The following is a 14253-nucleotide window of genomic DNA, read 5'->3' as shown; positions in this document are numbered from 1 at the left end:
CTTCTCATACCTATACCGCTAAAATAGAAAGGGAAAAAAAAACTATTTATCTTAATATATTATTTACTGTCGTGTGCTTTTAGCAATTAATTAAAAAAAATTCAGTGATTAATTTATGTTTCCGTTGTTTTACCCATGTTTGCGCTTAAAAGAAAATACAGTATGTGAAAAATTCTGTACCTCAGAGCCAGAGTGACGTAAGTCCAAAAATTGCGATTTTCCGTTTATTAGTGCATCACATGTAGAAAACTATTCCGCATCGAGCCATGTGAACGCAATTCCTAAAAAAATACTTTCCAATTTTTTACCTGGGCTTAAAGACCGCACGTGCACGTTGCATGCGCCAGAAAAACGTTTTTCCTCTCTTCTGCAGAATTACCATAATGTGACTTAAGTCCTTCTGGCTCTGAGATACAGACATTAGGAATGTACCAACAAGCAAATTTGCCAATCACCGATTAATCAGCAAAAGATAATCGACCGATTACCAATTAATCAACAGTCGATTAACTATAATGGTAATGATTTTTTACTCTGAAAATTCTCCATCGGTTTTTTTTTTTTTTTTAAATTTCGAATCGTCAGAATTAATTAATAGTTTTATTATTTCTGTGATTAAAGATTTATTTTTCTTTATTTTCGCATTTAAAAATAAATAAATAAGTTTAAAAACTTATTCAGATTCTATAAGCCATTTTTTTAACAGGGTCATTAACTGGAGATGAAAATTCGAATAATATGTGTCCCACGCTCAGTAGACACTTGCGAGGGAACCTGTAACGGATAAATATCGTAAGAGAAAATGTATTGCATTCTTGCCGATATTGTCAGAAGAAAACGATTATTGTCAAAATTTTAACGATTGTTCGCTTTAAATATGCAATAAAGCTATATATCTTACTAGTGGTACCCGCACGGCTTTGCCCGTAATAGAAAATTAAAAGGTCTTTTGGTTCGCCTGTACATTTACAAATAATGTATGGTGAATTTTCTCGCCAATTGGCTTGTGCTCATGCTACGGTTCCACGTTATGATAATTTCGTAATTTACTCGTCCATTTTACGATTATTTTGTTCTTAAAATTGGAATAGAAAAAGAACCACATCGAATTTTCAAAACATCGCTTCGAGGTGCACACCCCCATGCTACAAACTAACTTTGTGCCAAATTTCATGAAAATCGGCCGATCGGTCTAGGCGCTATGCGCGTGACAGACATCCTGACAGACAGAGATCCGGACAGAGAGAGAGATCCTGACAGAGAGAGACCCGGACAGAGACAGTGTTGCCAGATTGGGGGAAATTTCCCCATCTTGGGGAAATCTGGTGCTCTCTGGGGAAATGGGTTTTGAGGGGAATTCTTTGGAGAAAACTTTTTTTCTTGGGGGAAAACTTGGAGAAAAAAACCCTCGGGGAAAAAAAAAATTTGTATTTAAATTCGAGTCTTGACATCTGGTAGTTATATTGTTTGTATCAAACAGCGTTCATTTAGCTTTGCTCAACTTTATGGAATTGGCATTTCCCATTATGTGGAAAATTTGCTACAGAATTCGCATTAATAGTCCTGCGTGAGTAACTAGTTGATACGTGAAACAGGCAAAAAAAAAAGAAAAGTGTGATGAAGAATGTGCTTGGATAAATATGTACAAAAAAGCATAGTTTAAATGTGCATACAGAAGCAGAGTAGTAAATGCGAGTAGAAATTTTTTGTTAGCTATTTCTTATCTCTCAGTCCATGGCCCCACTGAATGCGCTGGCGCTTACCAGGCCTTGACAATTTTTGACTTTCCTGTGTTAATCCGGGGCAACTATTTCTGCACTTGAACATGGCCACACTAGATGGAAAAACTTCAAAACTTCATATTTGCCCATTCTGACCGCAAGGAGGCGCCACAAGCCACGGTTGCATCAACCAATCAACGACAAGTTTCAAAGCTTGTTTACTTTAATTAATAAATGAAACAGAAAACAAACATCAATATTTCGCAAGATGCTCAGAAATATACCGAATCAACCAATTCGAATCGAATCAGTAATGTTATTCAGCTGATTATTTAATGCGTAAATGGGGTATCTAAAGTTGGTTTGGCAATTTCCTTTACTTTAATTTTACATGCTCATTTATACTTTGTGCTTCATTTGTTGGATTATTTTACGCTTAATGGATAAACTTAATTATTCAGAGGATTATTTTTTATTTTAATCAACTTTTTGATCTTGTTTCTATGCTTGCTTCGCTTATAAGTCTTTAAAAAGACAAAATAGTTTATGGTATCGCCAAATAAGTGCTTTATATGTAACTTGAAATAGTCCCTGACAATAAATAAAATTCAAACTAATCGCCAGCTTAAAAAAATGGGGATATTTCGATAATTGGGAATCTGGCGATCTTTCTTTATTGGCGTCAATTTTTGGCTCCAGCGCCTGGGCGAGAGGTATTTTTCTTTGCAAATCAAGGTATAACTTTGATATACACCCCCAAAAATTACGCGCCAAATCTGGCATTTCCTACGGACTTTTTAGGGTTGCTGTTTCTTATTTTGGTGTTGCCAATTTAGGTTTTTTCAGCTTTTAGGTTTTTGCTGTTGCCAAATTTAGTATTTTCTTGTATTTTGAACCATTTTTTGAGTTTCTTTTAAAGTTTTGTGGCAACAATTTTTGTGGCAACAAAGTTTTGTGTCAACAAAAACAAAAAAAGTCGCCAAATTTTCGATTTGGGGGGGTATATCAAAGTAGTTCCCAAATCAAAACAAAGAGATCGGAAACATTCACATAGGGTTACTGTAAATCAGCAGGGTTACCAAAATAAAATTATTTATGCCAAAAATGAGACGACCACGCAGGATTCCCAATTATCGAAATATTACCCTTTTTTCATTTTAAGAAATGCTAGATATTTAGAGCTGCTCCTAATGCTATACAATTAGAGCAAGATTACAAAAATTTGTAAGCAGATCCTAGACTCCTGCGGATTCTCGACGGTCTACTGTGTATATTTTATTTTTCCAACAGAAAATTCATATCCTAATTTTCGCCAAACTTGGCGATCTAATTTCTTGCAAAGTTTCTAGTTCAAAGCTCCTTTCTCATTCATTTTTCAAGTGCAGAAAATAGTTTTTTTATGACTAGAATTCATAATGTTTACAGGATTTTACATCGCTAAATATTTTAATTTTCTTAAAAATACAGTCGATTTGCGATAACTCGAAGTCCAATAACTCAAATATTACTATAACTATAATTAAAATATCAAAAACCAAAACTATCGTTAAGTCAAACTTTCGATAAGTCGAAGTTTTCCGTCGGTCTTTTTACATTCGAGCTATTTGCAAATCGAATGTATGTTTAAAAATATCTTAAAAATGGCAAGTAAAAAAATCATATCATTGTTTTGCTTTTGCAAAGACAAAATAAATTTTGTACGGAACTCTCCCCTGCTAGGATTTTACAAAATATCAACAGTGTTGATATTTTGTAAAATAATCTGTTCCCCATTTAAAAAAAAAAATTAGTTTCACAAATTCATGTGTAGATATTTGAGGAGTTTCTTTCCCTATTGCATGTAATTGTTAAATGTTAAAAATAAATTTTAAAAAATAATAATAATTTGAATTTTGGCTGCTTGAGTTCGAATTAAGTTATTCACGATCATGAATTGCGATAGGATCTTACTCGTTGGGTTTCTTGTTTCTACAAATGGAATGAAATGGAAATGACTAAGAAATTTGCACCCGTCATAATATGACTGTTGATTTTCTAGAATAGGTAATACAAGGCCGTAAATAAGATAAATATTTTATGGTCAAATCTGACCTTTATCATAAAAATTATTTACTGCGTGAACACTTTATAACAATTGAAAAATATATTGAAGTAACAACACCTGGGATGCTATAGGTAAGTTTGGAGCCTGGGGTAGGGGATAGAACCTGAGCTAAAGTGAATGCTCTCCGGTGTGTGCGCCTTCGGATGTGTGTGTGTACACCCAAACCTGTGTTTGTGCGGACTATTTTTTTTTTTTTTTGTGTAGTTTGTAAAAATTATTTATCAAACGAGTGCGTGGTAGTATCATCATGGGTCGACAGGGGCATCCGATGGGAAGTCACTGTGACTTTCCAAAAATTCCAGAAATTTTTCGGGGGTCGGCAAAATTATCAGCGTTTGGTTTATTTTGATTTCGTTTAAATATAATATTTTGGGTATTTTCTACGTGAGACTTTTTTTATGCAATCCCTATCCACCGCATAAAAAAATATCTTTTAACTCAGTTGCGAAAACTTTTTAAAGCTACTGGTGAAGTTTCAAGCATTTTTTTACACGATTTTTTTATGCGGTCCCTATTCACCGCATAAAAAGAGGATTGGGTGTATATATATACATTTTTTTAATGTTCGAAGCGTGTGAAGCAACAGGGTCGTTTCCGAAATTTTAAGTTTTTTTTTTCTGAAAGAACATTTTTAAAATTATAGGATCTGACCAATTTTTTAAATAACTTGACTAAGTTTAATATTTTAAAAAAATGCATTAATCGGTGCTCTTTCATTGTTTACGCTTCTGCCGATGACATCACAAATGATGAAATGCCATTCACTGATGCCACTCACAGAGCACAATATTCACAAGTGTTGGCAACTATATGATTGATAGTAAGCGTAGAGTGCAATATGTAATTCGCTTCTTGATCATCATAACGTAGAAACGCGGTAGACAGATGCGCCAAAGTACATCATTTGTGACGTCATAAAGACCACGCCTTATTTTCAAAATCGACATTTAAAAAAATTAATTGAAAACTAAACTTCGGGAAAATGAAAGTTTTTTCTAGCTCCATGTTATTTTTATTTATTTTTTGATTATGCTATGAATTTCCTTTTGTAAGGAAAAAAATCTGCACTTTTTTGAAATAGCTCTTGTGCACTAAACGTTTGTGCATCTCTGTGCGTATTGTGCACTAATATACTACTAAAATCTACACTAAATTTATTATAACATGAGATGTGCTAAAAATGGAAGGGGAAAAAGATAAATGACATTATTTTGGTGCCCGTAAAATATTGGCGCGAGAACCACGGACCCGTCGTAGAACCAGTATTAGTCACACTCTGATTTTAAATGTTTTTAAAATTAAGTTAATGGTTCATTTTCTTAAATTGCCATCATATTTTTTACTTTTCTATTGTTCTTCTTCTTTTGAAAAAGAATATTCCTAATCAGGCCTGTCAAGTGGGGATATCACGGGGGGGGGGGCAATTCTGACACCCCTAAATTTTACAAACATACTAAAATTAGGCATTTGGCTCGTATTTTGTTGTTTTTTTCCCGAACACAAAACCTTTGACCCCCCCCCCCCCCCCCCACCTCCGGAAATTTTTAAATGTCGGGCCTGTTCCCAAGCGTACATTTTTAATTAAATTCTATTCGTTGTAAAATATACACTACATTACGAGCGGAAAGAATGGCAATTGTTAACGTAAATTCCTATACCCCCCCCCCCCTCTAATCCCCATCAGCGTCAAAAGGGGCAATGAATGACCCTCTTAAGTTTTGAGAAATGAATGTATTTACAGATTGCGGAGCGTGTTTTTTTTTTTTTTCCGATGTAATTTATTGAGCAGAAAAAATTCGCATGTAAATGAGCATGTAAAGTTAGAAATGAGGGCTGCCTGCCACATATCATCAATCTTAGAACTGTTGTATCCAAAAAAGAAACCCCAGGGATTTAAAAAAAAAATTGAAAATTATTTGCAAAGCTTTAAAAAAAAGGCGTTTAAAAAAATATATTAAGAATTACGCATTAATTTAAAAAAAAAAATCATATGTTTTCTGTGTTTAGTTTAGATTTTTTATTACGCATAATTTTTGATATGATATTAAAATAACAATAAGAAATGCTCTTCACCTTTGTAATACAATGTTTATTTAGCACTTTTTCTCTTCATTCCTTCTTTTGAAATTAAAACTTTCGTCAAATGACGTACGCCCGATAATAAGTCGAGAAATCACGTAATCACAGATGCCAAAGCGCCAACGCTCACAATCACGCCAAGTGGAAACAAAAACAGGGGTAGCCAGTGGCGCCCTCTTTGTTGCCATGAGTTTCAGCGATTGCCACGGCCGTTAAGTATTCAGTGGGGCCATGCTCAGTCAGACGCTTATATTTATGACTAGTGGAACCTGCACGGCTTTGCCCGTAGTAGAAAATTAAAAGGTATTTTGGTTCCCCTGTATATTTACAAATAATGCATGAGGAATTTCTCGCCAATTGGCTTGCCCACGTTACAGTTCCACGTTATGATGACTTGGTAATTTAGTTGTCCATTTTATGATAATTTTGCTTGGGAAAATGTTCTTAAAATTGGAATAGAAAAAGAACGAAATCGAATTTTCGAAAAATCGCTTAAAGGTGCACACCCCATGCTACAAACTAATTCTCTGCCAAATTTCAGAAAAATCGGTCGAACAGTTTTGGTGCTATGCGCGTCACAGAGATCCTGACAGAGAGACTTTCAGCTTGATTATTAGTAAAGATAAAAAAAGATAAAGACAAAAAAAAAAAAAAAAAAAAAAAAAAAAAAAAAAAAAAAAAAAACTCGAAAATGGGAAGAAAAGAAAGTTGGGGAATTTCATAAGAAAATTTGGCTATTTGGGAAGAAAAATATATTTTCAAGAGACAAAAATATCAGAGAAGTCGATTCATTTTATGAAAATATTAGTGGGAAAATAATTTTTAAATTTGGGGAATTTTGATAGAAAACATCGCTTTTTGGGGAATAGTTGGAAGGGAATTGGGGAAATCTGGATTTGACCATCTGGCAACACTGGACAGAGAGACTTTCAGCTTTATTATTAGTAAAGATAAACAACAAGTGTTCCTTTCCAGACATTTTTTTTTTTAATTCGGAGGAAGAATAATGTTTAGACTCTTCACGAAATTTACTCAAATTAAATATCTCAAAAATTTTGTTCATAATCCCGAAAAATGCAAATAGCATTTTTATTCACTTTTCTTAAATAATAATAAAGCTGAAAATCTAACTGGATCTCTGTCTGTCTGGATCTCTGTGAAGCGCATAGCGCCTAGACCGTTCAGCCGATTTTCATGAAATTTGGCACAAAGTTAGTTTGTAACATGGGGACTTCTAAGAGATTTTTCGAAAATTCGATTTTGTTCTTTTTCTATTCCAATTTTAAGAAAATTTTACCAGCAAATTATCGCAACGTGTAATAGTAAATTACGGAATTATCATAACGTGGCACCGTAACATGGGCGAGCCATTTAACATAGCGAATTGGCAAAGAAATTCATCATCCATTATTTGTAAATATACAGGCGAACCAAATGACCTTTTAATTTTCTACTACGGGCAAAGCCGTGCGGGTACCACTAGTATTCAATAAGACATAATGTGCTTCAGAGATGAATTTTATCTTTAAAGATTGAAAAAACATCACTTTTTACTGCGGAAATAATTTGTTTACTAATGTAAACAACTTTTTTCCGGTTATACTACAGCACTCTCTTTTGGGCAAGTCGGCGACTTTTGTCTTTTGAGAAATGACTGAGCCTAATAAGACGCGTATCCAGTGAAGCCATGTATAAGACTGAGTCATTTCAGGGAAATGAAGAAACGAAAAAGCTGTCAACTATGAACGCGATCAACTGGAGTTAGGGTTAAAATTTCAAATATTAAAATATCATCAAAGAGGCAATTGATTTGTTCAAATGTAGAAGCAATTTTCACCCGTCATACCTTGACGAGCGACTTTTTAGTTAAACAATAATAACAGCTTTGTTGAATGAAAAAAATGTATTTGTTGAAACAAATCGTAAAAAAGTGTGTTGCAGTTATACGTAAGTGAAACAATAACAAACTGAAAAAAAAAAAAAAAAGGATTGATAATTTGTTCGAATAGGAGTATTTTCTCAAAAGTTTGAGATTAGGTGAAGGGAACCGTAAGAAACATAGGCGTTCAACCATATCATAGTCACTTGTTTCTATGGTGTGAAAATTCATTCAGTATAGTTTCTTGTTCTCATTGAAAAATACTTTCCTGCCGATTAATCGGCAAAAACTGGTCGATTTTAAATTATCAGAAATGTAATATGTACCTATTACTGGCGATTAATCGGTGCCGTACCTCTCTCTCTTGATGATTTCTTTCTCGAAAAATATTATTACAACCCAAATTCAAAATAATAGAATATCAGAACTGTTTGAACAGAACTTGTTCATGAATCGGGAACAATGAACGCATTCAAACTAAAAAGAAGAAAACTCGTTATTCATGAATGGGTAAGCAAATTTAAACAACTTTTCAGATATTATTTTAACAATTTATGGATCATTAACACATTGGAAAAATAGATTTTTTATATGGGGCAAAAACTTATAATAATCTATTTATTCAATGTGAATTTTAAAAAGTAGCGAAAATATTCGCATACCTGCTAACCGATAGTTAGTCCCAAATATGGAGCTTGGCGCCCGGATAATTTTACGCTCTTTTAAAAGCCTTTTATTGCTCAAAATGGTCGTCTAGGTGATAAATAGGAAAAAACGAAGTTACATATTGTATCATTTCTTAACGTCAGAAAAAAAAAAAAAATGAAGAATAACACTAAAACCGCAAATCAATAACAAAAACTAATATTAAATTTAAAAATAATTAATTTGAATTTCGACATCTTGAATTCAAATTATGTTTTTCGCAATCACGAGTGTGTGTGTGTGGGGGGGGGATATGTGTGTTTGTGTCTGTGTGCAGGCATGAAAGTGTGGGCAGTTTTGTGTGTGTGTGTGTGTGTAGGTTTTTGTGTGTGTATATGTGTAAGTGTCTGTATGTATGTGTGTGTGTGTGTGTAGTTGTGTATGTAGCGCATGTGTGTAGGACATGGATGCAACCTGGAGACGGCTTTCGCTATAGGAGCAGCAGCGTGAGGAGCCCGCCTGTCCACGGTGATGATGCAGAGGGTGGCGGTGGGAAAAATCAGCTAACATCAAAAACAGTCAAATGAAAGCAATAAGCAATCGTGATTGCTCAAAAAAAAAAAAAAAAAAAAACTATCTAACTCAATTCAAATGAACGTTTTACAATCTATGGTATGTAAGATTTTAAAGGTATATAGTAGGACTGACCAATTAAAAAGTAACTGAAGTAAACGAGGTAGAAATATTGTAACACCTGGCAGAGATGAACCCAAATTAAAGTAAATCGTCCAAAATAATCGTTGAAAAATGCTTCTTACGTCCATACGTTCTGGAAAGAGTCTACAGTTATCGTGTCCACGCCAACTACACTTGGATGGTTGATAAAACTGCAGTTAAAATTGCGCATCTACGAAGTAAGACCAAAGATAGACATGAAGCAGAAACGTGCACGACTCTCCTGGAGCAAAGAAAAGCTCATACAGGGGCAACAAGGTTGGAATAGTATTATATTCAGTCACTAGTGGTACCCGCACGGCTTTGCCCGTAATAGAAAAATTAAAAGGTCTTTTGGGTCACCTGTATATTTACAAATAATGTATGGTGAATTTTCTCGCCAATTGGCTTGTACCCATGTTACGGTTCCACGCTATGATAATTTCGTATTTCGCCAATTGGCTTGTGCCCATGTTACGGTTCCACGTTATGATAATTTAGTAATTTACTCGTCCATCTTACGATAATTATGTTCTAAAAATTGGAATAGAAAAAGAATCACATCGAATTTTCGAAAAATCGCTTCGAGGTGCACACCCCCATGCTACAAACTAACTTTGTGCCAAATTTCATGAAAATCGGCAGAATGGTCTAGGCGCTATGCGCAACACAGAGATCCTGACAGACAGACATCCGGACAGAGAGAGATCCTAACAGACAGAGAGAGAGAGAGATCCCGACAGAGAGACTTTCAGCTTTATTATTAGTAAAGATTAATCATCTTTTGAAATATCTGTGGACAAAAAAAGGTGTTCAGGTTTGACGTTTAAAAATAAAAGCGTATGAGAAATCTTGTGTAAGACGTTCTCTCCAATTTGGCACATCATTTTTGGTTTGTGGGTGCATGAAGGCAGTTGGAATTGGGAAGTTATATGTATCTAAAAATAAAGCAATGGCCAGACTTCCGCTGTTTATCAATAATACTGCATGATACTTCATCTAAGGCACATCAGTTACACATTTAGTGACACATTTTATCTTTCATCAAGATTCTATTCCGTGTCAGGTCTCTAAATTGACTCATATATTTTAAACAGAAAGAGGAGTTTTAACTGGAAAGCGGAATATTACATTGGTCAAGCAACTCTACTAATCTCAATACGATCAAGAATTTGTGGTACCGTCAAATCGAAAGAAAGCGGTTCAAGACCTGGTGCCGTCAACAAAATTGAGCTCGTTGCCACATTGAAGAGGGTATAGGAACAGTGTTAGAAACGATTAATATAAACAGGTGACAGAATCGTGTGTGAAAGGATTAAAGCATTAAATCCAGCAAAAAATGCCGCATTCTAGTATTGATATTGTTTTTCTTGAAAGTGTGCCCCCCCCCCCCTTTAATCTAAATATTCTATTTTTTTTTGACTCAATGTAAACCTTCATCACTATAAACTTTTGGATTATTCTGTCTAAGATTACTTTTAATTGAGTATACATATTTGAAATGAAAAGCACACTTTAACGTCTAAGAAAAGTGGCACGTTCATTTAAATATCTATAATTTGCACTTATATTTGGTTAGAATAAACTTTTTTTTTAAAAAGTGAGAAATATTCTATTATTTTAAATTTGGGTTGTATTAGCGCGAAGAGGCAGCACTTGTCTAAATCGCCTTGAGCAGCAAAACTATTGGCGTCAGGCCTGGGGTATGCGACCTCATATCTAGTGTCAATTCAATATTCTATAGTCATATTTATTACTTAATCCCTAATAATTAGTTTAGGCCAATATTAAATAAAATCTTCACGTAAATCCTCTAATATGCGGGTGAAAAAACGCTCATACAAATTAAAATTATGTGTCAATAGAAAGCGCTAATTTTTCTGCATAATATCAAATTTGTTCGAGTTTTCCAAAGAAATTAGGTTTTGAATTATAACTGTTTTAAACAAATTTCAAGTGAAAATGGCGGTGAGTCTTCAATTAGAAACAGCGGTCATTGTTAAACGCAGTCATTTTTACTCAATACTTGTACTCAACGTCATGACCTTTCATTGATCTGATTCGTTGCTGCAACGTCATCATTGGATTTTTATAACTGTTAGTATGATAAAGAAATATCAGAATTTTTGAATTCAAACTAAAATTTACAAATCTATGTCTTATTTGCATGTAGTCCACGTCTCTTTGTAACTAATTAAACCATCAGCGAAACTAGATTTCAGCAGCTTAAAGCATTAGCGGCGCATTCCATAACCCTGCAGCAATATTTTATAGCAAAAGTGTACTGCAGTTTCAAGTATAACTTACAGCAAATTAACACTGAGTAGAATTTTATGTCCGTCGTTAATTCTAACGTCCGAAAAATCGATAATTTTGCAGATACTTGATAAAACGGTGCAGACTAATCTGAAATACTTCGAGCATGAGAAAACTAATTACTTTATTTTAGTGATGTACGAAGCTGTTTTGATTTCGATTTGATAGAGTACTGACAGGAAAAAGAAGGAGAAGAAGAAAAAGCAGTAATTTAGCATAATAACTTGGTTTTTACGCTTTGTTTGTAAAGAAGTTAGATTTGGAGAACAACCTTTTCTTTACTAATAATAAAGCTGAAAGTCTCTGTATGGATCTCTGTGACGAGCGATTTTCATGAAATTTGGCACAAAATTAGTTTGCAGCCTGGGAATGTGCACCTTGAAGCGATTTTTCGAACATCCGGTTTTGTTCCTTTTCTGTGATTTTATTTTTATCTTCATTGGGGATGGGGACAATTCCTCTGCACCGATCGAATTACCTTAACATGGACGAGCAAATTAACATAGTATATAGGAGAGAAATTCATCATCCATTATTTGTAAATATTCAGGCGAACCAAATGATTTTTTCATTTTCTACTCTGGGCAAAGCCGTGCGGGTACCACAAGTACTAAATAAAATTATCCATGAAAGTTCAGCACTAAAATATGCATCAGTAGATTCTTATAGTTTTTATTGTTAAGGCTACATAGATTCTAATCACAGCATTACGACGCTGCCAGGTTAGGTTTGTCCCAACTGTAGAGCTTGGATGCGCCACCTTGCGGCGATCTAAGAAATTCACCAAAATAAAAACATTTCAACTTTTTGTGTGCAAGCATGGGCGGATTTATGGGGGGGGGGGCGGGCGAAGGGGGCAACGCCCCCCCCCCAGTCTTGGGAGGACTTTATACATAGTAACAATAAACTTTCCAAAATCTTAAAAGAAAAAAATCATGATTTTTTTTCTTTTTTGAATCGTTCAGAAGCGAAAATGAAGAGAATAGCGAATTGTCCAAATGGGCAGCATGGTACTCTCCTGTTATCTATTTTCTAAATCTGTACACCATTTTTTTAAAAGCATTTTTTGCTATTGATCATTTTGTATTCAATTCATTGTTGTATTTGTGGGTGGGTTACAGGGTTTACCAAAAACTAATTGAATTGAATCGACAGCCCGATGTAAGCAAATAACAAAACATAATCTTATTTTCTCCCTCGCTTTTTTTCTCTCTGAGGACTGCTGCCACTGATTTGTTCACCCGAAAACGATTTTCATTGTGTATTAACGTAATTGGTAAAAGAGTATTCTGCAATTTTTTTCAGAGATCTTTGTGGTTCAAATTGCAGAAGGCTTCAAAATGCAGAATTTAATATCTATTTTACAAAAATTCCTATGGGGGGAAACCTCCGGACCCCCTAAAATTAGGTATATTCTACTTGGTATACCTAATTGGGTATATTCCCTATTTAACATTACACCATTTCCCATCATTTACCATATGTATGAAACATAGTGGGGAGGGGGGGGGACACTTTGGCCTTTTTTGCTACAGAAAAGTTGTCCGGGTCTACAAAAGATGCCAAAAAGCCGAAACAACTTAGGGCCATATTAAGTCTAAATCCAGCCTTGATTACAACTAATATTGTTCTAAAAAAAAAAAAAAAAAAAATCCTGCCCTCCCCCATGAATTCAGTCCTAAATCTGCCTATGTGTGCAAGTCAGATGTCCCTTTAATCAGACATAAGTGGATGTGTTTTGTGGGGATCGTTTTGAATTTACCTCTTTCAGCTGCCATTGGCCAGGCTGCCGCGCCTTCTATAGTTAATTTGAATTGCGAATTAATAATGGCAACGGAAAATGTTCATGAAATCGAATAGCGTTGTTTGAATAAAAGTTGTTTCTAAACTGTAAGTGTTCGTAAATTAGAAATTCGTAAAATGGAACGTCAACCATTCTCAGCAAAAATATGTAAAAATATTATAGCATACAATCCCTTCTTTCATTCTTCCCCTTTCATATTCCATTTCATCCTTAGAGAAGTAGCATTTTTTACGGAATTTATTACTTTTCACCTTTTTCACTTGTTCAAAATGACACCCTGTTATGAACTACCGGCAACGCGGCCGATTACTGCCGATTAATCGGCACATCCCTAATTATCTATATCTCTACCTGTAAAATAGAAATTAAACTTTTATATTCTCATGCACTTTCAAGCCACTGAAGAATCGATATTCCGAAATAACAGCTAGTATGCCGTCTGCCTTAACTTAATCAATAAACTCATCTTGTTATGCATTAGTTATGCCACTGCTATGCATTATGCGATACATAATGCTAGAGCTATAAATCAACTCTGAAATGGAATCAATCCCGGGTTGATTAATACGATCTCATCACATGTAATGGGAAGCACATTGATACCATAATGAAATATTTTGATGCTGGTGCAGCAGTCTCTAACTGCACGATGAAACTGCTTTTGAAGTTATCGTTTGCTTTACGACCACAGTGCTGATTTCAGAATAACGATTAGAGAAATGAGGCTCACAACATCTATCAAAAGTTTTTTAAGTGCATTGGGAAAAAGGCCGGTTAAAAAATTATTTTCCACACCAAAAATTAAGTATTATAGCATTAATGTTTTCAATGAAGTTAAAATAGTTGTTTTAGCAGTCAGGGGCGTTAAAGTAGTTGTTTCCCTCTTCTTACTATCGAAAAAAATAATATGTAAAAAATTAATTAAAAAAAATTCACTTGAATTCAACTTCTTCACTGACATTTTGAACTCAAATTGTGGTTTTCGCAATCA

This window comes from Uloborus diversus, chromosome 7 (assembly GCF_026930045.1).
Source record: "Uloborus diversus isolate 005 chromosome 7, Udiv.v.3.1, whole genome shotgun sequence".
Classification (NCBI taxonomy): domain Eukaryota; kingdom Metazoa; phylum Arthropoda; class Arachnida; order Araneae; family Uloboridae; genus Uloborus; species Uloborus diversus.
The sequence above is the reverse complement of the archived record's forward strand: the minus strand, read 5'-3'. Positions refer to the sequence as shown.